The 26,561-nt window shown below is 46.0% G+C and overlaps 1 long non-coding RNA gene across 1 annotated transcript in view; it reads left to right on the plus strand.

The window, feature by feature from the left end:
• Positions 1 to 26,561, plus strand: part of LOC142599252 (uncharacterized) — a 404,930-nt gene that overhangs the window by 287,717 nt on the left and 90,652 nt on the right. The window lies entirely within an intron of this gene.

Consider the following 26,561-nt stretch of genomic DNA (forward strand, 5'->3'; position numbering starts at 1 on the left):
AACTATCTGTGACATCCTTAACTATGGAACTATGAAAAACTATCTGCAACTTCTTAGCTACAGAATCATGATTAACTTTTAACTTCGATGCAAGATATCAAAATCATTTCCCAGTACTCATGAAAAAACTGTAGGAGACGCTGCACACCCTTTTGGCAGATGTGTCCAGGTTAGTTGTTGTCCTTTCTATGTGAAGGCAAACAGAAGTTGACTGTCCTCATCTAACAGGATGCTAAAGAAGGCAGCAGTTAGATAAATCATAGTAAAATATTTTTGCCCAATGCAGTATTTGCAAAAGTATAGTGGAGGGATCAGGCACCACAGGATGAGGAGCCACTATATGCTGGTTAACTGCCTGCAAATATCGTACAAAAAGGTATTCTGGATTCCCATCCTCATTTAGTCTGTTCTTTTTCACAGGGAGTATAGGAGTATTATAAGGTGACACATGTATTTTAAAAATTCCTTGGGCTAAATATCAGTCTATTTGCTTTTGGATACTCTTCTCTGCTTCCTGGGGAATGGGCTACTGGTTCACAGCCGGTGGGGGTCCTCCCTTTATTTTAATGTTTACTGGTTGAGCTGAAACCAGGAGTCCTACATCCGTGCTGGTTTTACTCCACAGCTCTGTTGGTATGGATTTCAATACTTCTGGTATTTTCAGCTCATTATTTGAACCTTTAGTGATAACACTGTGGTGGGTTGACCCTGCCTGGACATAAGTGCCCACCAAAGCCACTCTATCACTCCCCTCCTCAACTGCACAGGGGAGAGAAAATATAACAAAAGGCTCGTGGGTCGAGATAAGGACAGGGAGAGATCATTCACCAGTTACCATCACGGGCCAGACAGAGTCAACTCAGGAAAATTAATTTATTACCAATCAAATCAGAATTGAATAATGAGAAATAAAACCAAATCTTAAAAACACCTTCACCCCACCCTTTCCTTCTTCCCAGGCTTAACTTCACTCCCAATTTTCTCTACCTCCTCCCGTCGAGTGGTGCAGGGAGATGGGGAATGGGGGATTGCGGTCACACGTCTCTGCTGCTCCTTCCTCCTCAGGAGGAGGACTCCTCACACTCTTCCCCTACTCCAGCATGGGGTCCCCCTCATGAGAGACAGTCCTCCATGAAATTCTCCAAGGTGTATCCTTCCTACGGGCTACAGTTCTTCATGAACTGCTCCAGCATGTGTCTCTTCCAAGAGGTACAGTCCTTCAGGAACAGACTGCTCCAACGTGGGCTCCTCTCTCCACGGGTCCACAGGTCCTGCCAGGAGCTTACTCCAGTATGGGCTTTCCACAAGGTCAAAGACTCCTTTGGGGTGCATCCATCTGCTCTGGTGTGAGGTCCTCCACAGGCTGCAGGAGGATATCTGCTCCACCATTAATCTCCATGGGCTGCAGGGGAACAGCCTGCCTCGCCATGGTCTTTCCTATGGGCTGCAGGGGAATCTGTGCTCTGGTGCCTTGAACACTTCCTCCCCCTCCTTCTTCACTGACCTTGGTGTCTGCAGAGTTGTTTCTCTCACATATTCTCACTACTCTCTCTGACTGCAATTACTCGTGGTGTTTTTTTCCCCCTTCTTAAATCTCTTATCACAGAGGCACTACCACTGTCACTGATTGACTTAGCCTTGCCCAGCAGCGAGTTCGTCTTGGAGCCGGCTGGCATTTGCTCTATCAGACATTCTTGTCGTATATATCCCAAATTTCCACGATAATAATATCCTCTCCCTCTATTTTCCCCCATTTTCCTTTCCCTATTCCCTTGTCTTGGGCCAAATCCCATACCTGGCTTTCCTCTTCCTCTGCCCCTGCCTCTTGTAAGTTTTTTGCCAATGCGACTAGCAACAAATCGCCTTCCTTCTCTCTTTCACTTGCTCCACTTTCTGCCTTTCCTCTTGACCATCATATACAAACACTGCCACACTTAAAATTTTCTGTAAATTTTATCCTTGCCAGCCTGACATGTGATCCTTAAAAGAGTTGCAGATGTCAGAGGCAGCTTGGTCCACAAACACACTTGCTGCCAATTCATTCCCTGGTACATCAACAAAGCCTGTTGCAAACTTCCCTAGTAGCCACAGGGGGGTTCCTCTGGCCTCTGTCTACGTTTCTGTACTTTAGTTCAATTTACTCTTATCTCCTTGCAAACTCTTATCATATTTATCAGATTTCTAACCACTGTTTGGCAGTTATCTCTAACTGTTTGATTATTATAATCCCAATTAGGATCGACCTGAGGCCAAGCAGTCTGATTTCCCCCTGCCTGTAGGGTTTATTCAACATTCTTTTCAATTACCTTAACTTTCTGTCTGGACAGAACAACTCTCTCAATAACAACACTAGAGGTGGAGGAGGAACATTTTTCACACACACCCCCCACCCCCCCCCCTTACCACCACCACCACCACCTCCCCCGCCATTGCTGGCTGCATTGCAAGAGGATTAGGGATAACATTAGAAACCACAAGGTAAAGCTCAGCAGAAGCAACAAGTGATACAGAGGGATGAGTATAGGGTGGTGCAGAGACCGGCTCTGTAGGTGCCTTGGATAAATTACTCAACAATTGCTGCAGCTAAAGTTCTTCCTCAAGGTTTTCATACTCATTTTACACCATCCTCTTTATGGTGGTCATATGCCCAATCATCCCACACATACCAATAATCCATTCGCTGAGATTTTTCATTTTCCCAAAATTCTCCAGAATGCAGCCACTTTTTTTTTAATTCAAAGGATCCTTCATGGGGCTACACCCCCTCTCCTCTAAGTGCTGGCCAGTCTTCCTTACAGGATGCTATTGCGTGCTTTTTGACAAACTTGCTGTACCATAAATTCTGTCCCAATTTTGTAATACCTCAGCTAAGGGCATTGCCTTTTCTATGCCGGGTATATTTCCCATCACTTTTCTCTAAGAGGAACTCAAATCCCCTTCCACTATGTGTGCTTTTGTCGCATGAAAGGGTACAAGTCTGATGTGTGGCTGAGGGAGGCCCTCCCGTTGAGTCACGAGGTTCAGAAAGGACCCCCTTGCTTTCTAAACTCCTTCTCAGAGAGGAGCCTCGGTGCGGCTAGGTCCAGTCTTAGTCCCAGACTTGGTCAACGGTTTATGTCTAAAGGGTTATGTGTGTAGCCACTTATCAGAGTCAACGTTCGCCTCTCAGAGCCCCACCAAGGACTTTCACTGAAACAGTTTCGCAAAGTTGAAAAGAAAAATAGGTAATTTATTGGAGCGACAGATATAAAAGTTCGGAATTGCCGTTGATAAATGCACTAACTGCAACACTTTTGAGCTCAAGTTAATAGTTCAGCGCTTTTGTGAATGATAGTTTTCCCGGGGTAACATCCGACATAATCGGAGGCGCAAGTCTTACCAAAGAGGCGTCCCTGCTTGGGGAGGAGAGAGGTCCAGGCCCGTCGACCCGTCCGGATAGTTGGAGTTCTCGTCCTCAAAAAAGAGGATTCTAAATGCCAGATTTATACTTTTGGCGAGGTGGGACTAAGTCAGGTATTGTGTGCCGTTTGGCCCTTAACAAGGCTTGTTGTGCAGTTGATCGGGGCTGGGGGGGGGAAGTGGCAGAGAACAAAGGCATTCAGTACAGAGGAGCGGTGGTCTGTTTAGTTTTACCAAAGTAACGTCAAGCTGTGAAGGCTCCCCCTCACCCCAGGCGTCACTTAGTTGATTAAGGAGCAGACCCGTCAGGCGCTGCATCTTGTTAAGATGAACAAATTGCTCATCTCCTGCCCCTGTTCGGGTCCAGTGCCTATCAGTGCAAGATAAGCAAGTCGCTCAATCCCTGCTCTCGCCCAAGCTGGACTCCCCCAGGGCCCCTTCTGCTGGGTCATAATGGCCCTGTATTCGGCACCAACAAGCCTGGACAAGTCCGGCATCCCACAGCTTTACACTGATCAGGCCACGCACAACAACTCGACTACATGTGCCTTACACTGATCAGGCCATGCATGAAAAACAGCTGCAGCAACTACTTTCACCAAATCTGCTCAGGGAAATTTAACACTCACCTTTCAGTGCCTCCCACTCCAAAGGTCCCAGGTGAACTCACCCACTGCCAGCAGTTGGATGCCTGGAGACAAGAGGATCCAAGGTGATGATCTAGGGTCCCACTTGGGTCACCAAACTGTTAAGGAAGTTTCTTTACCCTAGGTTTCCCACAGCAGAATTTCAGGCTCTAAATCCCATGAGATAACTTATTTGGGTGGTACAGCAGTTGTAACAGCTGGAGCTGGGTGCCTCCACAGAGGGACCTTGAACAAAGAAATTCCTGGGCAATTATACCCTTACAATCTAAGTTCCCTTCCCCTCATGTGACAGTTTGGCCCAATAGTAATATTAGGGTCTGGGGTCTTCACGTTCTTCACTGAGTCCTTTCTTTGTCTCTAGGCAGGCCATTTCTTATCTCTAGGGTTGATGCCTCTGCTGATGGCTGTAGCCTCCTTATCTTCCAGCTTAAACCATCTCTGGGGCCTTCTTTTACTTAACTAGGAAAGGGTTCAGGAAAAGTTCAATATATCTAGGTGAAAGTTCATTGCTTGTGGCCTACAGTTTTGGCAAATTTAGTCACTTATGCTAAGTTAGTTATGCGAACACTTATGCTAAGCTTGACAACTAATATTTCCCACCACTAATGTACAATCTTTGCTATAAAATGATTTTACTTGGTAAGCCCTGCACTGAGCACAGGCTGAGAAGGAGTGCAGGGAGTTGCCACTGCTGGAGGATCTCTGAAATCAGGAAGGCTAATGCTCAGCTATGGATCCATAAAAGACTTATTTATGGAATTGGGCCAGAATAGTGCCTCCTATGGCACTCCTTTCCCTAACTTCCCGGCCTGGAGGAAATGATTAATAAAAAAGAAATGACCACTGAAGCTGTGATTCTCAAATGCATTATTACATTGTTATTTATGAGAGTTAAACAATTTTATTCCACAAGAAGCCTGGTGCAAAAACCAAATACTTTACCTCTGGACACTGATCTGACCCTGCATTTCCAGGGAATAAATTTGTGCTCTGTTTAAAATGTACCATATTTACTTAGAAAGACAGTCAATTCACTTTCTTTAAATAAATAAAGAAATGTGAAAAAAGTCTGTGTTGTTATTCTTAAGTTTTTTCAGTCAAACTTTAAAACTTATTTTTTGTTTTTCTGCCTTAAGGAAATCATGCAGAATTACTTTCCTGTGTTTTCTTCAGTACCTCTTCCTTGGTTTCTTCTTCTCTCTCTGTACCTCTTTCTGCAGAAATGGCCTTTTTTGCCTTCTCTATTCCTTTGCCTCTTTTTCACTTACTTCTTTTTTTTCCCTGCAAAGGCATCTCACATTTCTCAGCTAATTAGTATCTCTTTCATAACTTATCTAGTCTATTACATTTTACTCACTCTTGTGAAATATTACCAGAAACCAGCAACCAGAGAAATAAACGGATTAGACAAAGATTACAACAAAATGGAACAAGAGATACTCCCAAGTAAAAAGTTCATCTCAGTTAATTTTTTAGAATTACAATACAGGCTAGGTATAGCAAAACCTACATATTTACTTTTATTTCATAATGAGCTGTGAGATTGACAAAGAATTTGACTATGTAACAGGCCAAGTACTCCCTGAACTTATTTCAAGGTCACTTCCCCATGCTCTTTAAAGGCTGCTGCAGGAAGGAACAGCAAGCCCTTGCTTGTTGTAATCCATTAAACACCAGGAGAGGAAGCTAGAATAAGGCCATTTGTGACAGGAACTCTAGTTCAGACAAGAGGAAAGAATCATGTTTCTCTCTTTTCAGAAAATGTTGCAGCATATACACCTCTGTTTTCTCAGGAGAGCATTTTTTTTCCTGGTGGTATATACTTTCAAACTGAGTCTTATTGCTCCTGGCATCCCCGGGGACAGCATTTGGTGGCTTAGCTTGTAGCTCTTCCCCCCGCCCGAGAACTGGGATGCCTACAAAAATCATTGTTTCTTTTGCATCCTAGACTGACTTGTTCCCTGTCACTCCTGCTTCTCCAATGAATCCCTGGGGTGCCATCAAATTCATCATGTTCCATGATGATTTCAGAGGTCAGCTGGAAGAATTAAGAAAACATGAGGTCTTATAAATTACCAAAAGAATCACCAGATCCACTTCCAAATGTGGATATACTGAAAATATAAACAATCAATCAGGAGTGAACATGCTGTAGGTCAATGAGACTTCAAAACTGTTCCAGATGTTGGCCGAAGGGCAAAACTCAGCTCTGACTCAGCTTTATACAGGGCAGATTTATCACCAGGAACTAAATTCTGACCTTTTTTAAGTCAGTAGGACTTCTGCCATTGACTTCAAGGGACCAGAAGTTCAGCCAAGACAGGCAATGTACAAGCAAACATGCTGCACTTTTTGGTAGATTTATTGTTATTGTTGGTTTTAGTATAAGTATTAGTATTAGTATTATTTTATTATTGGTGTTACAGTAGCTCTTAGAGACCTGAAATAAGACTAGAACATATGACTGAGACATGAACACCGATTAAAACACTAGCATTAATGTGGCATAGTACTACATTTTAATTTCCCTTTACGAATATATATGTTTTGTTCTATATAGATGTGAGGAGGAGATGCATTCATTTTGCTTTTTGCCAGTATTCAAATATTTCCCTTGTCATTAGGTAATGGTTTGTGTGTGTATAGAAGCAATATGATGTCCTGGCTCAAAGCTTGTGTTCATGCAGCACCAAATTCAAGCATTTCTTTCCTATGAGGTCAGTTTTGTTTTACCTAAAGTGATGACAGTGCTTGTAAGCACTGCAAATCCATCAACGCTAACACACATCCAGTAACTTCTATTTCTGGGAAAATAGCAGGAAATTACTAAAAAGATTTTCAAAGTAGACTAGATATAGGCAATGTCCAGACTCAGGAAGATACCAGGGATTCTGTGTTACAGTAATGCTCAGCAAAGCCTGAAAAGAGATCCTCAACCTTCCAGAGTGCCATTGCTGGCATGTTCAGGCTCCTTGGCAAGACTGGATTTATGTGTGTGATGCGTTTGGTGTTCCCTTGGTATAAAGAACATTACTGAAACATAAAAAACTTCTATTTAATGTCCTGAAAAAATAAAATTATACCAGAAGTGAGATAAACTCCTAAACAACCATAGCTACCTGGCTGCAGACAGGAATAGGACCAGCACTGGAGCTGAAGCTGGCTCAGTCTGTAGCTTGCCCCAGGGCAGTGGGGTCCCCGAGGGGCCCTGGGGAAGGTGGCTGCAGACAGTGTGGCCACAGCCCCACAGTCATCTGCATCAGAGGGGCCGGTGCCCAAGGCCTGGGAGGACTGTGAGCATCAGCCTGTTGAACTGCAACTGCACTGTTGTGCTGGAGCACAGAGGGAACAATTTCTCCAATCAATTATTATTTAATCTTTTCTACAATGAACAAATAAAATCTACAATGTAGTTGCATCACACTCTCCAAACATTTTTCTTAAAACCCCAAAATAAGATGTTTTTTAGTGAAAGAAAACAAATCTGAGCAGTGAAGTAAGTCTTTGTTAAATAGATAAATATTTTCTAAGTAAGCTTCTTGAGGATTAGTATCAACTTCGGCAAAAGCTGGACGGGTGATGTGCCAACGTGCGTATAAAAATTGCCCCGGCGGCCCCGGGGCGGTTCCCGCTGAGGCTGCGGCCACCCGAAGAGGAGGCGCTGCCCAGCTTCTCCTTAGGGCACGCACCGAGAGGACGCTTCGCCCCGGCGCTGACCCGCCTCCCATGGCGGGCGGCTGGGCGGCCGGGCTCTGCATCACTGCCGCTGGCGGGCTCAGGAGGGTGGCGAGACCCGGGGAGTGGCTGCCGTTCGCGCTTCATCTAAGCGGCTACCGGCGACGATATTAAGAGATTCCTTAGAAAATAACTCAAAGGCATGGACCGCTGCATCTAACTCTACAATCTGCGTCGATCCAGATAAGTGAGAAACATCTGAGGCCCACTCCTCGCAGTTTGCGTGACGCCATACAACTGCAGCCTTACCTGTTTTGCCAGAACCATCGATAAACACAGTACGAGCATTTTGTAGAGGAACAGAACTCAACAAAGACCGTGGTTGAAGAGGTAAACAGTGCAGAGAACCTAATAAACGATGGCGTGGCAAAGAATACAAAACAACATTAGTATAATCAACCAGTGCAGCCTGAATAGTCAAACTATTACACAATACAACATGAAATTCTTCTTCGGTTAATGGTAGATGAAGGAAGGTAGGTTCTTGTCCCATCAATTGTTGACATTTCAAACGACCATGCGAAAGAAGTCTAGCAATCATTTCTAGGGCAGTGGTCAATGTTTTTGCAAAAGAATGTGGCAAAAATAACCACTCCAAAATGCGTAAAGCATGCTCTTCCTTCCGCACCTTCTCGTCCCACTGACCTAGGAGAGCATATGGTTGAAAGGAATGATAAATGATAAACAATCGAACTGGCAATTGCAGAGAAATTCGATGAGCAAACGTAAAATTAATTTTATCTATCACTGTCTGCAGCGCCGACTAGGCTGCTTCTGTCAATTGTCTAGGAGAAGTTAGTTCAGGATTCCCCTTCAACAACGAAAACAATGGCGACAGTTCGCGTGTCGTTATTCCCAACAGTGGTCGAAGCCAGTTAATTGTCCCCAACAACTTCTGTAAGTCATTTAGAGTACTCACTGTAGTAGCAAGTCGTACAGACTGTGGATATCCATGCAAATCAAGAAGTTTCCAGCCGAGATACCTCCATGGAGGGAGTGATTGTACCTTTTCTGTTGCAATTTGGAGACCGTATCGCCGAAGCTCAGCTACTAAACTGTCGAAAACTCGGGAAAGAGATGATTCAGTTTCCGCAGCCAACAAAATATCGTCCATGTAATGATATAACATGATTGCATCATATGTTTTGCGAATATTTGACAAGGCCTCACTAACAACAATTTGACATATAGTCAGGCTATTTTTCATTCCTTGCGGTAAAACCACCCAATGAAACCATTGCATGGGTCTATCATTATTAATCACAGGAACCGAAAAGGCAAAATGAACACAATCTTCAGGATGTAAATGAATGGTAAAAAAGCAATCTTTTAAGTCAATAACCTTCAAATGCCAATTGTCTGGAATCATAGTGGGATTAGGAGTTCCTGGTTGCAAGGCCCCCATAGGTGCCATCACTGCATTAATAGCTCGGAGGTCCTGCAACAATCTCCATTTGCCAGATTTTTTAGGAATAACAAATATAGGAGTATTCCAAGGGCTCGTGGAGGGAACAATATGGCCTAATTGTAGCTGCTTTTGCACCAATTCATGAGCGCTTTCTAGCCGCTCACCTTTCAAAGGCCACTGATCTACCCATACTGGCTTATCTGATAATCAAGTCAGTTTGAGTCGCGGCTGAACATCAGTGGCCCATGTTAAAAATGTGTCGTTATTGTCATGTTCCATTGTTGCAAGAGATCACGACCCCATAAAGTACATGGCACAGTTAAAACATATGGTTTTAAAACTGCTTGTTTGTTGTCAGGACCTTCCACAATCAAGGAATGCATACTCTGCCAAGGTATCTGTGTCCCTCCAATTCCAGTAACAGCAGCAAACGCCTGTACTAATGGCCATTCCTGTGGCCAGTCCGATCGTTGAATAATAGAAACGTCCGCTCCAGTGTCCACTAGGCCAGTGAACACCCGACCATTTATTCTACAAGTCAACATCGGTTGTCCCATGGTAATCTTCTGTGTCCAAAAAATGCGAGGCAGACCTGTACTACCAAACCCAGAGGACCCCCTTTCGCCAACATGGGCGGAACTTTCAGTTTGAATTTGAGTGTTGGGCAGCAAAAGCAATTGTGCAATTCGCTCTCCAATAGGTATAGTACAAGGTGGCATAGGGGTCCAAACCATAATTCTTATTTCCCCAGTATAATCGGAATCTATGACCCCAGGCAAAACAAATAAACCTGCTCTGGAAGTGGAGGAACGACCGAGCAATAAGGCACATAAACCCTTAGGCAAAGGACCATACACTCCTGTCAGCACTAGATGTACTGACTGATCTCGAATTACTGTGGATTGACTGGTGGCCAGGTCCAATCTGGCGCTGCCTGCTGTGGCTGGTCTGAGAGACTCGACTGTAGTGAGTTGCCAGCGTTCATCTCGCTTATTTGTGCCGGCCATGTCAAGGACCATGCTGGCTGGGGCTGGGGCTGGGGCCTGTTGTGTAGTCTCGGGGCACCGGACCTCGCGCCCCTCCTCCCATTTCCCAAGGTATTCTCAGGGAGCGGATTGCCTTGTTTGTCAAACTTAGAAAGACGTTGATTACCCCAATGGTATCCCTTTTGACAACGAGGGCATAATCGAGCAAGTTGTCTTCCCTGCCCTCCTTGTCCTCGTCCTCCTCTTCTCGCTTTCGGACAATCTTTCTTCACATGCCCTTCCTGACCACAGGAGAAACATTTAGTAGCAGCTCGTGCAACTGCCAACTGTTGAGCTAAGGCAGCAGCTAGCATATCTGCCTTATGTTGCTCAGAGCCCACGTTTTGGCATGCTCTAATAAGATCATTCAAAGTTTTTGCTCGATTACGAATAGGATCAATGGCTCGCCTGCAGTCTGTGTTTGCATTCTCAATAGTGAGCTGAAACAATAACAATTCTGCTGCTTCAGAAGAGTCTATCTGTCTCTGTATAGCAGTTTGTAAACGATCCAAAAATTGTACGTACGGCTCCTGAGGTCCCTGACGAATGGAAGCAAAGGACGACTCTCGCTTGCCAAAATCCAGCACCCGTTGGAGTGCCCTCAAGGCTAACCCTGTGGCTTGGGCAAGAACATTCCGCGATAGTCCAGCCTGTGCTATCCTGGTAGCATAATGCCCTTCTCCCATTAATTCGTCAAGACCAATAGCAGTTCCTGCTGTTAAATTGTCCATCACCTGAACTTGCGCCAGGTCACGGTATTCCGAAAACCACACAGAGTACTGTGCTGCAGACAACACAAGACGTAGGATGGATTTCCAATCTAAGGGTGTCAGTACGTAAGATTCTCCTATAACCTGTAACAAGTTCATTGTGAATGATGCCTGCAAACCATACTCCTTTATCGATTTGCGGACCTCCTTTATTACATCATATGGTAAATGAGCGTATTCGGGGGGTCTATTCGGTTGATACAACACAGGCATGGCTTGAAGAAGCGATATGTCCCCTCTTTTTAGTGCCTCTCTCCGGCACTCGTCAAGTAGTCCACCCGAGATTTTAGACTGAACAGTTCCTTGTAATTGGTAACTCAGGGGGGGGGGTGGGGTGCAGAAGGGGGCGGGCGCGCACCGAGTGGAGGGGGTGGGGGGGTGGGCATCAGGGATATCCGTGAGAGAGTCTTTTGTCTCTGTTGTTGCAAAATCTCTTCTGCTGTGGGGGCAGAAGCAGCCATCGCTTTTACAGGAGTAAGCAGAGGATATAAATCCGGCTCTCGTTCGGGGTCAACGGGACCTGGATCAAAAGGATCCCCAGGGTCTGCTCTGCCCTCCGACAGCGGAGGTTCAGTCACCACCTCAGCATAGTCTGACTCCAACTCAGGATCTATTAATTCAAACGAACGAGATTCTTTTCTTGTATTTGTCTCAGCGGGTGGTAATACGGAGTCATTCACTTTCTGCAATACCTGTTCAGCAGGTAGCAGAGTCCTGAGAGCAGTATAAACCACACGCCAAGTAATCAATATATCATCGGGGAGCTCCAACTGCAAAAGCTGCTTAGCTTGCAGCTCCTCACCAACCTTCTGCCATTGAGTGAGATCATATGAGCCTTTAACAGGGAACCACGGACAATAGTCCCGAATCCATACAAGCAACCTCACCAAATGCAGCGGAGCAACCTTAAAGCCTAGTTCTTGTAAAATATGTTGTAAATTCTCTGTATGCAACTTCTGTTCTCGAGTCGCTGACTGTCCCATAATAAAAAAAAGACAGTCTAAAAAACTTCCCCGTGGCTGCTCACCTGTTTCGTCCAGCGACCGGTGATGAATATGAGCGCTCGATGCAGTGCAATTTCCTCCGTCCAGCTATGCAGGGGTACACCACCGGTAATTTTCCACACTGCTTTTCCTTCTTCTCTTTTCCAAGTCCTTCTTCTATTTTTCAAGTCCCGATTTGGGCGCCATTTGTGGTATATGACAGGCATGGACTCCGTAGGGTGCAAGTACATAATCAACTTTATTGCAGAATTTTCTGATTATATAGTATTTCTTGTTAAAAGGGGAGGCTCTTTTATTCCCCAATCATCACCCGATTCGTGTTCGCCGCAAGATCTGTTATTCTGTTTTTCTCTTGCACCTGGCGGGCGCCTGGCTGTCTGTTCTCAGCTCCTTATCTCCTGGATTCGGCCAGTCACATGTTATTTATGAGCTACTGAAGAATGCAAGGTCTGTTTTGTGCATATCTTTTCTTTGAACCGCTGTTTTTCGCTGCTTTAGCGCACAGGTGGAAATCGCACATTTCCCACGCCGTCTTTATTCGCTAAAGCGTTGTTCTCCACAGTTGGGAGGTGGGGCAGCTCAGGATCTTCTGGAGCATCGACGTCAGGTGGTGAGCAATTGTGCTGTTCATCACTAGTTATTTTTATTTTTATTTTTATTTTTATTTTTATTTTTATTTTTATTTTTATTTTTATTTTTATTTTTATTTTTATTTTTATTTTTATTTTTATTTTTATTATTCTTGTCTTACTTTTTGTGTCCTATTAAACTGTCTTTATCTCAACCTATGAGTTTTACTTTTTTTTTCCTATTTTCAATTCCCCAATCCCAGTCTGGGGGAAAGTGAGCAAACAGCTGTGTGGTTGTTCTAGCTGCTGGCCGAGTTAAACCACAACAGTCCTTTTGATGCCCAATGTGGGACTTGAAGGGTTGAGATAACGACAGATCTGACCAGAGCGTGTTAAAACAAATTAGTTGTAAGCATTCATTATATTAGTTTAATAGTTACTGGACACAACATTGTATTGTTCATTTGCATGGCTGTGTCATGTAAGTCCTTACTTGTATTATGTATTTCCTAGGGTGCTGTTTATCTTTTCTGGGAGCTGGATGAGAATGTTCCTTTTGCTGCACGATGTTCTACTTGCTTATGATAAGTTAACATTATTGGCGATGAGAATGATTTGGTCTATGTATCCTGCATTGCTGTCATTTCCGTACCTTGGGCACTATCTCCCAGGAATTATTAGGAATCACACTCTACCTTTTTTCCTTGGAGAAGCAATCTATGGGGGAGACAGGGGGGAACACCTTCACCTTCAACTTCTCTTTCTCCTTCAGGCTGGTTACAACAGAATTCTTGAGAATTTTGAATACACTTGGGATGTTCAGACCTGCATGCTTTGACTGCTAGGTCTCCTGAATGTGTTTCAGGTCTTGTTCAGGCTTAAACAACTATTTAAAAAGATCACCCAGAGATCTGCCCCGAGGATGGATAGTTATGAGTGGCAGGGTGTGTGGGGTAGCATAGGGAAATGCTTAGGACGGTGGGCACCTTCAGTGTTTTCGAACTTCACCCCTGAACAAGTGCAGAATCCTGAATGGCTAGTAGAATATTTAGGAAAAATATGCTGTCACTCTGGCAATTACAGAGAGACACAAATCACTGCAATGTGCTGGGACCTGGCCCATGCCTAGTGAGTTCTGTTCAACACTATTCAGTAACCTCAAAGGGAAGAGAAGGTCTCTGGATCTGATGACAAAAACACAGGCACTGCGGCTACTCCAACCCCAGCAACAAGCACTGCAGCCATTCCAACCCCCACGACAGGAAATGCAGCCACTCCAACCCCCATGAAAAGGACTGCGGCCACTCCAGCCCCAGTGACAGGCACCATGACCACTCCAACCCTGGTGGCAGGCACTGCAGCCACTCCAACCCCAGCGGCAGGCACTGCGGCTGAACCAAAAAACCAACCTGTGCCTGCATCAGTTGCCCCTCTACACAAGAAGAAATACACGAAAAAATCAGTTTGCATTAATAAGGGATGACGATGAACCACAGTCATCACAAGAACAGGAGGAAGAGGCAGAACCAGAGGCAAACACCCGATCCCTGTCCCCGAGTAAGCTGTGAGATGTGCGAAAAGATTTCAGTCATCACCCAGGCAAGCACATTATCACCTGGCTGCTCTGATGCTGGGGGTTCCCAACAGCTAACTGTATTGGAGGCCAAAGTGAATGGGAATGAGTGGCAAAAGGATGCCATTGTGACTGGCCCAGAGGCTCCGTGCATCCTGGGCATAGACTACCTCAGGAGAGGATATTTCAAAGACCCAAAAGGGTACCGATGATCTTTTGGCATAGCTGCTATGGAGTCAGAGGAAATTGAACAGTTTTCTACTATGTCCGGTCTCTCAGAGGACCCTTCTGCTGTGGGGTTACTCAGGGTCAAAGAACAACAGGTGCCAATCGCTACGACAACGGTGCACTGGCAGCAATATTGCACCAACTGAGACTCCCTGAGTCCCATCCATGAGCTGATCTGTCAAGTGGAGAACCAAGGAGTGATCAGTAGAACTTGTTCACCCTTTAACAGTCTCATATTGCCAGTGCGAAAGTCTAATGGAGAATGACAGTAGACTATCATGGCATGAATGAAGTCACATTGCCGATGAATGCTGCTGTTCCAGACGTGCTACAACTTCAATATGAACTGAAGGCAGACAAGTGGTATGCCACAACTGATATGGCTAATACATTTTTCTCAGTCCCTTTGGCAGCAGAGTGCAGGCCTGTAAGGCCCTGATAACAAGTGAATGTCGCAAACATCCATCTTGACCCAAGCAGGGATAAACTGATAATGACGGAATGTGGCAGACATCCATCTCGGCCAAGGACAGAACCTGTGGAGGCAGGATACTGTCTTGTGAGCCCCTTCCCCTATTCCTGAAACATGTAGGCAAAAGACCATCTGTGTCCTGTGCGTGCATGCCCATGAAAGACCATTACTCAGTTGACCCCAAAGTGGGGAGGGACAGTGAGACCCCCAAGACCCCTACAACCCACTGACTCATTTCTGGAACATTCCTAAGCACATACTGTGCCTGCTCAGTGATGACAGACCCCCACCTATGTGGAGCATTTTCGATTATAAAAAGAGGAAACAAGTTTTCGGCATGCGCCCATCACCTGAGGACTACAACTATGAGCAGAAAACATCGCTGGATCCAAGGGTGGTGATATCTTTTCTCTCTCTCTCTTTCTTTCTCTCTCTTTCTTTTCCTCTCTATCACTCTATCTCTAACTTCATTTTCGGCACATCAAGATAATATCGTCACAAGTTTTGCTAAGCCATTACCTTTCATAGTTCTGCTAAGTTTTAAGTATTGTTATAATTTTTGCAAAGCCACTATCTTTTGTAGTTCTGCTGAGTTTTAATTTGTGATTTGTGTGAACCTCTAGAGTAACTGTCGTTACTCCTGATTACCGTACAGAGAATTTAAAAGTTAATCTCACCCTAACCCACCGAGTGGGACAGGACAAAGCCACAGTTTGCTTTCACTTGGAGGGGCATCCAATACACCTGGAATCGACTGCCCCAGACGTGGAAACACAGCCCCACCATTTGCCATGGACTGATCCAGACTGCACTGGAATAGGGTGAAGCTCCAGAACACCTGCAATACATTGATGACATCATCGTATAAGGCAACAGAGCAGAAGAAGTTTCTGAGAAAGGGAAGAAAATAGTCCAAATCCTTCTGAAAGTCATTTTCACCATATGTCCTGGTTTCAGCTGAGAGTTAGTTTTCTTCATAGTAGCTAGTATGGAGCTATGTTTTGGACTTGTGCTGGAAATGGTGTTGATAATATAGAGATGTTTTTGTTATATAGACAAGTTTTTATTGTTGTTGAGCAGTGCTTACACAGAGTAGAGGCCTTTTCTGCTTCTCGCACCACCTTGCAAGCGGGATGGCTGGGGGTGCACAAGATGCTGGGAGGGGACACAGGACAGCTGACCCCAACTGACCAAAGGGATATTCTATACCATATGACATCATGCTCAGCTTATGAGGAGCTTGGGGGAAGAAGAAGGGGGGAGTGGTGGTGATCGGAGTGGTGGTGATCAGAGTGATGGTGTTTGTCTTCCCAAGTAACCGTTACGTGTGATGGAGCCCTGCTTTCCTGGAGATGGCTGAACACCTGCCTGCCAATGGGCGACAGTCCTTTTTGGTGCCCAATGTGGGGCTCGAAGGGTTCGAGATAACGACAGATTTGATTGGACTGTGCTAGATTGAATTTATAGCTGTTATTAGCTATTTAGTAATAGCTGTTATTAGCTATTTAGTAGTAGCTGTTTAGCTATTAATTGGCAGGCTCCTGTGCTTGCCATGGGGCTTCCTTGCCTTACTGTATAGTAGAGTCCAGTGCTCGTTAGTGGCTGCTTTTTGCTTTCGCTGCTCGCTGTACTGCTGTACTGCTTATCATCTTACTGTGCTGTGCCTGGGAACATGTTGATAACAGCAATGGCGATGCGCCTGGGCTGGCAGATGGCCAGGGCATCGCTGCTGTTTCTGTGCTGCTATCCTGGACAGGCTGGAACTCCTGTGTGCACTGGAGTTGAAGGGACCTGTGACCTTTGGATGAGTCCACGTGGGAGTAGGACACCCCAAAGCATCTGTGGCCATGGTTGTGTCTGTGCCACAGCAGGTATATCTCGAAGTGTCTGTGGCTCTGGTTGTGTCTGTGCTGCAGCAGGTATACCTCTGGAAGGATTGTGAGCCAAGGATAAGTCCACGCTGGAACAGGTACACCTCGAAGCATCAGTGGCTGTGCATGGGGTCATGCTGGAACATTTCAAAGTGTGTGGCCATGGACGAGCCCACGACAGGGCAGGTTTATTTCTGAAAGGACGGAAGGGACTGTGACTGTGGGTGAGGCCATGCTGGAGCAGGTATACCTATGAAGGCATTGTGGCCCATGGAGAAGGCTACTCTGGAACAGGTGCAGCACCTCGAAGCGACTGTGGCTGTGGATAAGTCTATGCCACAGCAGGTGTACCCCTGGAGAGACTGTGGCTCCACTTGGAGCAAGTACACCCCTAAGGGACTGCAGTCTGTGGATAAGTCCAAGCCAGAGCAGGGGCAAGGGGAGGTGTTCATTGCAATGGTAAACTTGATGGTCTGACTCGAAGGGGCCAGGGGTGGAGATTGTAATGGGTTTACCTTTAAATTGTTGTAACCCATGATTTGAGTTGCATGTTACAGGAATTACTGTAGCAGAAATCACCCGAACCAATGGAGAACAAGCCTTACAGGAAGCAGCGCAAGTGCAGCAGTGGACCCGACCTGAGCTGCTTTTGGTGCCCGGTAACTCCACGCATCACACCACCTCTCCTGTCCTGAGTGACCACCATGGCGGATGGAGCCCAAGGTTGTGGAACGAGTGAACCCAATGGACATTTTGTGGACATTTACGGACATTTTAAAAGGGTGGTCCACAGACTAAGGGAATGATATCAGCATATTATATTCTATCAAGGGATGAGAAGGGTGGTGGTGGTTAATGAGGATGTATTGAATTGTGTGGGACCTGAGCATGACGTAAATAGTATGGAATAAGGGGTGGATAATGTCCTGGTTTCAGCTGAGAGAGAGTTAATTTTCTTCATAGTAGCTAGTATGGGGATATGTTTTGGATTTGTGCTGGAAACAGTGTTGATAATACAGAGGTGTTTTTGTTCTATGGACCTACTGTTGAGCAGTGCTTACACAGAGCCAAGGTCTTTTCTGCTTCTCGCACTGCCCTGCCAGCGGGATGGCTGGGGGTGAACAAGATGTTGGGAGGAGACACAGTCAGGACAGGTGACCCCAACTGACCAAAGGGATATTCCATACTATATGACATCATGCTCAGTTCATAGGAGGCTTGGGGAAGAGGAAGGATGAGGGCGGCAGCGTTCGGAGTGATGGTATTTCTCTTCCCAAGTAACCGTTACGCGTGATGGAGCCCTGCTTTCCAGGACATGGCTGAACATCTGCCTGCTGATGGGAAGGGGTGAATGAATTCCTTGTCTTGCTTTGCTTGTGCACATGGCTTTTGCTTTACCTATTAAACTGTCTTTATCTCAACCCATGAGTTTTCTCACTTTCACTCTTCTGATTGTCTCCCCCATCCCGACAGGGGGAGGAGTGAGCGACCGGCAGCATGGTGCTCAGCTGCTGGCTGGGGTAAAACCACAACACCATAAAATGAAATAAGGTCAAGGGACCTGCACAGGAGATACAGTTATTAGGAATAAATGGCAAGATAGGCATTGTCAGATCCCAATGAATGTGATCAACAAAATAGCAGCCATGTCTCCACTAACCAACAAAAAGGAAACACAAGCTTTCTTAGGCATTGTGGGTTTCTGGAGAATGCATATTCCAAATTACAGTCTCATTGTAAGCCCTCTCTACCACGTAATCCACAAGAAAAACAATTTAAAATGAGGCTCTGAGCAACGACAAGCTTTTGAACAAATTAAACAGGAAATAGGTCATGCAGTAGCCCTTGGGCCAGTCCAGGTAAGAGCAGATGTAAAAAATGTGCTGTACATCACAGCCAGGGAGAATGGCCCTCCCTGGAGTCTCTGGCAGAAAGCACCAGGGGAGACTTGAGGTCGACCCCTGGTGTTTTGGAGCCAGGGATACAGAGGATCCAAGGCCCGCTACACTCCAACTGAAAAAGAGATATTGGCAGTATATGAAGGGGTTGGAGCTGTTCCCAAAGTGATTGGTGCTAAAGCACAGCTCCTCCTGCACCTGGACTGCCAGTGTTGGGCATGATATTTAAAGGGAGGGTCCTTTCCTCTACACACCATGTATCTGATGCTACGTGGAGTAAGCGGGTCGCACAGATAACACAACAGGCTCAAATAGGAAACCCCAGTCATCTAGGAATTCTGGACGTGATCATGGACTGGCCAGAAGCCAAAGAGTTCAGAATGTCACCAGAAGAATAGGTGATACATGCTGAAGAGGCCCCGCTGTATAATAAACTGCCAGAACATGAGAAGCCATATGCCCTGTTCACTGATGGGTCCTGTCACATTGTGGGAAAACATCGGAGGTGGAAGGCTGCTATATGAAGTCCTACATGATGAGTCACAGAAGCTACTGAAGGACAAGGTGAATCAAGTCAGTTTGCAGAGGTGAAAGCTATCTAACTAGCTTTAGATACTGCTGAACCAGAAATGTCACCGGTGCTCGACCTCTGTACTGACTCCATGGATGGTGACAAATGCCCTGTGGGAGTGGTTACAGCAATGGAAGCACAGCAACTGGCAGCTTCAGTAGCTGAGGTAGCTTCAGTTTCTAGAGATGATGTGATTAAAACACTGTAATACAGTTCCTGTTACAGTGCATTCTGCTGCCAAAGGGATCGAGAAAAATGCATTAGCTATATCAGTTGTGGCATATCACCTGGCTGCCTTCAACTCCAACTCGTATTGAAGTTCTGGAATGTCCGGCACGGCAGCACTCATTGGCAGCGTGACTTCATTCAGGCCACAATAGTCTACTGTCAGTCTCCACTCTCCATTAGACTTTCGTACTGGCCATATGGGACTGTTAAAGGGTGAGTGGGTTCTGCTGACCATTCCCTGGCTCTCCAGTTGACGAATCAACTTATGGATGGAAATCAGGGAGTCTCGGTTGGTGCAATATTGCCACCAGTGCACTGTTGTGGTACGGATCAGCACCTGTTATTTTTCAACTCTCAGCAACCCCACAACAGAAGGGTCCTCCGAGAGTCGGTGCACAGTGGACAGATGTTCAGTTTCCTCCGACTCTGAAGCAGCTATGCCAAAAGCCCATCAGTACCTTTTTGGCTTGTTGAAATACCCTCTCCTGAGGGAGTCTATGCCAAGGATGCATGGAGCCTCTGGGAAGACACAATGGGGTGCTTTTGCTGCTCATTACCAGTTAGGCTCACTTTAGCTTCCAATACTGTTAGCTGTTGGGATCTCCCTGTCACTCCAGAAATACAGATGTGTTGTACCCCTTTATAGCTTGATGGCATTAGGATACACTGTGCACCAGTGTCCACTCAAGCCTTTTACTCTTGACAATCTGACGTGCCAGGGCATGGAATACACACAGTCCAGTAAACCTGGTTGTCCCTTTCCTCCACCTGGCTGGAGGCAGGGCCCCTCTAGTCCTAGTCATAGTATTCGTTACTCACTTCCTGCAAAAATGACTTAGAAGTCTCCTCAAGAGCATCATAAGTAGGATCAGGTCTTCCACTCAGTCTGGGGAATTGTCCAATGGAAACTGGAGCAGCATTTTTCCTGGAAGAATCCCCTTTAGAAATTTTTTTTCCTTGCAACTCATGTAGTCATGCCTCTAGTGTCAAGGTAGGCTTTCCATCCCACTTCCTCATGTCCTCTCCGTGGTCACACAGGCAAAACCACAGGGTGCCTCACGGTGTGTACCCTCTTTATCCTCTCTCTTGAGCAGAGGAACATTTACTCCTAATAGCTGAGATGATAGTGGTTCGTACAGGTGGGGAGTAAGACATATCGTCTCTGAATTGCTGGAACTCCTGGGACAGTTTCTCCACAGCCAAGACGAGGGAGTAAATGAAACTTTCTTCATATTGTCAGAGTTGTCCAGCCACTTCATCCACTGTTGGCCGCTCTTTGTCTTCCCAGTCCATCACTGCTAACAAGTGTGTGTACGATTGTGCATTCTGTACAAGCTTCCTCCACATGGGTCATGTGCACTGGACTTCATCAGGATCTGTGGGTAACTGCACGTTGTCTGGGTCATAATCAACCATCTCCCACACATCTATATCCCTCAGGTACTGGATACCTCGTTCCATGGTGGTCCACTTGCTTGGCTGACATACAACATCTTTGAAGGTATATTTTTCCCTCATACTTGAAATAAGTTGCCTCCAGAGGCTGAGGGCTTGTGCATTTTTCCTAATCCATTGTCAATGCCCCCTTCCCTAGACAGGGATCCCAGCTGCTTGGCTTCCCTACCCTCTAATTCCAGGCTACTGGCCCCGTTATCCCAGCATTGGAGTAGCCAGGTGATAATGTGCTTGCCTAATCAAGGACTGAAATCTTTTCGCATCTCTCACAGCTTAGTCGAGGACAGGGATCAGGTAATTACCTCTGGTTCTGGCTCTTCCTCCTGATCTCATGTGGACCCTGGTTCATCGTCATCCATTATTATTAAAGCAAAGTGATTTTCTTGTGTATTTCTTCTTGTGTACAGGGGCACCTGATACCGGCACAAGTTGTTTTTCTGGTTCAGCTGCAGTCCCTGTCACCAAGGCTGGAGTGGCTGCAGTTCCCATTGTGTGGGCTGGAGTGGCTGCAATGCTTCTTGCAGTACTTGGGCATCTACATGATGTACTTTTACAACCAGCTTCTCTAGCCAGGAACCAATATATTGCCACAATGGGACAGCCTAGATGGCTTTGTCTCTGCGCTGCCAGTGTCTCTGCTTCCATTGCTGTAACCACCTTGTCCTAGTTTCGGCAGGGACAGAGTTAATTTTCTTCCTAGCAGCTGGTATAGTGCCATGTTTTGTATATAGGATGAGAATAACGTTGATAACACACTGATGTTTTTAGTTGTTGCTAAGCAGTAAAGGACTTAGGAAACTGACTGAGGCAGTCAGCCTCATCAAGGCCACAACTGAAATGCCACTACACAAATGCATGGACCATGGGGAATAAACAAGAGGAGCTGGAGACGTGTGTGCGCCTGCAAGGCTATGACCTTACTGGCATTACGGAGACATGGTGGGATGGCTCCTATGACTGGAGAGTTGGGATGGAAGGATACAGGCTCTTTAGGAAGGATAGGCAGGGCAGACGAGGGGGTGTTGCCCTCTATGTCAATGACCAGCTGGAGTGCATGGAGCTCCACCTGGGGATGGATGAGGAGCTGACCCAGAGCCTATGGGTCAGGATTAAAGGGAGCACAGGGACAGGGGACATCATAGTGGGGGTCTGCTACAGGCCACCTGACCAGGGAGACTGAGCGGATGAGGCCCTCTATAGGCAGATAGGAGCAGCCTCACGCTCACAAGCCCTGGTCCTTATGGGGGACTTCAACCACCCTGACATCTGCTGGAGGGACAACGCAGCTGAGTGCAAGCAGTCCAGGAAGTTCCTGGAATGTGTCAATGACAACTTCCTCCTCCAGGTGATAGAGGAGCCCATGAGGAGAGGTGCTATGCTGGACCTTGTTCTCACCAACAAGGAGGGCCTGGTAGGGGATGTGAAGCTCAAGGGCAGCCTTGGCTGCTGTGACCACGAAATGGTGGAATTCAAGATCCTCAGGGCAGCGAGGAGGGCGTGCACTAAGCTCACTGCCCTGGACTTGAGGAGAGCAGACTTTGGCCTCTTCAGGGACCTGCTTGGTAGAATACCGTGGGACAAAGCCCTGGAAGGAAGAGGGGCCCAAGACAGCTGGCTAATATTCAAGAGTCACCTCCTCCAAGCTCAGGAGCGATGCATCCCAACCAAGAGGAAGTCAGGCAAAAACACCAGGAGGCCCCCATGGATGAACAAGGAGCTCCTGGGCAAAGTCAAACAAAAAAAAAGGAAGCCTACAGAGGCTGGAAGCAAGGGCAGGTAGCCTGGGAGGAATACAGAGAAACTGTCTGAGCAGCCAGGGATCAGGTTAGGAAAGCCAAAGCCCTGAAAGAAATTAGTCTGGCCAGGGACTATGTTATCATGTCAGTGATAAAAGGAGAATGAGGGAAAATGTGGATCCCCTCCAGAATGAAACGGTTGACATGGTTACCCAGGATATGGAGAAGGCTGAGGTACTCAACGACTTCTTTCCCTCAGTCTTCACCGGCAAGTGCTTGAGCCACACTGCCCAGGTCACAGAAGGCAAAGGCAGGGACTGGGAGAATGCAGAACTGCCCACTGTAGGAGAAGATCAGGTTCGAGAATATCTAAGGAACCTGAAGGTGCACAAGTCCATGGGACCTGATGAGTTGCATCTGCAGGTCTTGAGGGAACTGGCGGATGAAGTGGCCAGGCCACTCTCCATCATATTTGAGAAGTCCTGGCAGTCCAGCAAAGTTCCCACCGAAAAGGGGAAACATAACCCCCAACCCCCATTTTTAAGAAGGGAAAAAAGGAAGACCCAGGGAACTACAGGCCAGTCAGTCTCACCTCCGTGCCTGGCAAGATTATGGAGCAGACCCTCCTGGAAAGTATGCTCAGGCACATGGAAGATAAGGAGGTGAATGGTGACAGCCACCATGGCTTCACTAAGGGCAAATCGTGCCTGACAAACTTGGTGGCCTTCTATGATGGGGTTACAGCATCCGTGGATAAGGGAAGGGCAACTGACGTCATCTACCTGGACTTGTGCAAGGCATTTGACACTGTCCCGCATGACATCCTTGTCTCTAAACTGGAGAGACATGGATTCGATGGGTGGACCACTCGGTGGATAAGGAATTGGCTGGATGGTCGCACTCAAAGAGTTGTGGTCAACGGCTCAATGTCCAAGTGGAGAACAGTGACGAGTGGCGTTCCTCAGGGTGTCGATTGGGACCGGCACTGTTTAACATCTTTGTCGGCAACATGGACAGTGGGATTGAGTGCACCCTCAGCAAGTTTGCTGATGACACCAAGCTGTGTGGTGTGGTCGACACGCTGGAGGGAAGGGATGCCATCCAGAGGGACCTTGACAGGCTGGAGAGGTGGGCCCGTGCGAATGGCATGAAGTTCAACAAGGCCAAGTACAAGGTCCTGCACGTGGGTCAGGGCAATCCCAAGCACGACTATAGGCTGGGCGAGGAATGGATTGAAAGCATCCCTGAGGAGAAGCACTTGGGGGTATTGATTGATTGATGAGAAGCTCAACATGAGCCAGCAGTGTGCGCTTGCAGCCCAGAAAGCCAACCGTGTCCTGGGCTGCATCAAAAGAAGTGTGACCAGCAGGTCGAGGGAGGTGATCCTGCCCCTCTACTCTGCTCTTGTGAGACCCCACCTGGAATACTGCGTCCAGCTCTGGGGGCCCCAGTACAGGAGAGACATGGAGCTGTTGGAGCGAGTCCAGGTGAGGGCCACGAAGCTGATCAGAGGGCTGGAGCACCTCTCCTATGAGGACAGGCTGAGAGAGTTGGGGTTGTGTAGCCTGGAGAAGAGAAGGCTCTGGGGAGATCTAATTGCAGCTTACCAGTTTCTGAATGGGGCCTCCAGGAAAGATGGTGAGGGACTGTTTATCAGGGAGTGTAGTGACAGGACAAGGGGTAATGGGTTCAAGCTGAAGGAGGGTGGATTTAGATTAGATGTTAGGAAGAAATTCTTCACTGTGAGGGTGGTGAGGCACTGGAACAGGTTTCCCAGAGAGGTTGTGGAGGCCCCCTCCCTGGAAGTGTTTAAGGCCAGGTTGGATGAGGCTTTGGGCAATGTGGTCTAGTGGAGGGTGTCCCTGTCCATGGCAGGGGGGTTGGAACTAGATGATCTTTGAAGTCCCTTCCAAACCAAACCATTCTATGATTCTATGATGATTCTATGACTTTTCAGCTTCTCATACTGGCCTGCCAACAAGAAGGTGGGGGGGCGCCCAAGAAGCTGGAGGGGACACAGCCAGTACAACTGACCTTGTCTTTAGCTCACAGTGAACGGCTCTGTGGTTGTTTTAGCTGCGTGTCGGCTTACACCATGACACTGTCTCAGTCTGTTTTTTGAATGCCTGCACTTGGCTACACCATAGTCACTGTCGAATGAAGTATTGCCTTCTCAATTTAAATTATCTTTATCACTTCTTTTAATCCACATGTCTGGTATCAAATTACTTTTGGAGATTTACCCTTTGTGAACTTTCTGTGATTGTACAGTGTTTATAGAATGCAACTCCAATTTAATGGCATGCAAAGGATACACTCATGATCTTATTAAAATATAAATATAAGATAGTAGGATCTGATCAAGCTTATTTCTCTTTAACTGTCCTAACTATACTATTTATTTATTTTGAAATCTATTTAAGGAAATAGTTATTTTAGGTGGGTTTTTTTATTGTGCAATTACATTTTTTAAAAGTTACCAATACTCAAAACAATAACTAATGTAATATCTTTGTTTATCTTGTATAAAACTAAAGACATTTTAGAGGAATATTTTAAATTAGCTTGTTAACTTACACATATATTAAAAATCTGAAAAGTAAAAGAAGGTTGGCTTTCATTCTTGAATAGCGTTTCTGTTTTATCATTAACCTATCCTTGACCAAATAGAGCATACCATATATAGAGCAATGGCATATGTAATGCTTATGGAAGAAATGTGAATTCTGTTACTGATTTTAACTGGAAAAAAGCACAGTGCGGTATAAGGATAAACTACTCTGGAGCAATTTTCATGAGCTGAAAGCACAGAAGTTCTAAAGTGCTGAAGTGTTTTGTATAAAAACTCCGAAGCTATGGAAGTTTTGAGGGTTTTTGGTTTTTTTTTTTAGTTAGAAGATAATTCTACATTCCTCATGGAAATTCTAATATGAAAGAAGATTCACATATTGATTAGAAAATTTCTTTGGCTAATTGAATCAGTTCAGGAAAAAAAGTAAGGAAAAAGAAAAGATGCTTGATTTTATCCAGCAGTCCTGCAAATTTGAGAAATTCTAAATTAGTTCAAACTGATAAATCTTTTATATAATCTAAGTGTATTGGGTCTGGCTGAGATGGAGTTAATTCTCCCCATAGCAGCCCTCATAGTGCTGTGGTGTGTATTGGTAGCTAGCAAGGTGTTGATAACACACCAGTGTTTTGGCTGCTGCTGAGCAGTGCTGGCACAGCATCAAGGCTGTCTCTCCAACATTTCTCCCCTCCTCACCAGTAGGCTGGGGGTGGGCAAGATCTTGGGAGGGGACATAGCCAGGACAGCTGACCCCAACTGACCAAAGGGATATTCCATACCATATGATGTCTGCTCAACAATAAAAGCTAAGAGAAAGGAGGGGGAAGTGGGGGCATTCGTTATTTATAACATTTGTCTTCCAGAGCAATCGCTACACGTATTGAAGCCCTGCTTCCTGGGAAGTGGCTGGACATCACTTGCTGATGGGAAGCAGAGAATAAATCTTTTGTTTTGTTTTCGCATGCGACCTTTGCTTTTGCTTTATTAAACTGCCTTTATCTTGACCCACGATTTTTTTTTCCATCTTATTTTGTCCCCCCCATTCCTGCTGAGGAGTAGAGTGACAGAGTGGCTTGGTGGACACCTGGCATCCAGACAAGGTTAACCCACCACACTAAGCTTCTCCACAGCCATCTTTCTCTCCTTGCATCCCAATCAAATTCTGAGATCTGATTTTATCAGGTCTGGCATCTCTAATGAGTGGTTTACATGTTCGATGTTTACCATTTTTGTATCTGGAGTATTAAAACAGTATTCTGGAAGAGGTTTTGTCATATGGAAAACTTGAATCATATGAAGTTTGAAAATAGCTGCTAGATTATCGGTGACCACTGCACTTGTTGGATATGAACTAGAAAAAAGAGCACATGCATTTCTAACAGAGCTGCAGAATTTCTTCTTTG

This window comes from Balearica regulorum, chromosome W (genome assembly GCF_011004875.1).
Source record: "Balearica regulorum gibbericeps isolate bBalReg1 chromosome W, bBalReg1.pri, whole genome shotgun sequence".
In the NCBI taxonomy this organism is placed as follows: Eukaryota; Metazoa; Chordata; class Aves; order Gruiformes; family Gruidae; genus Balearica; species Balearica regulorum.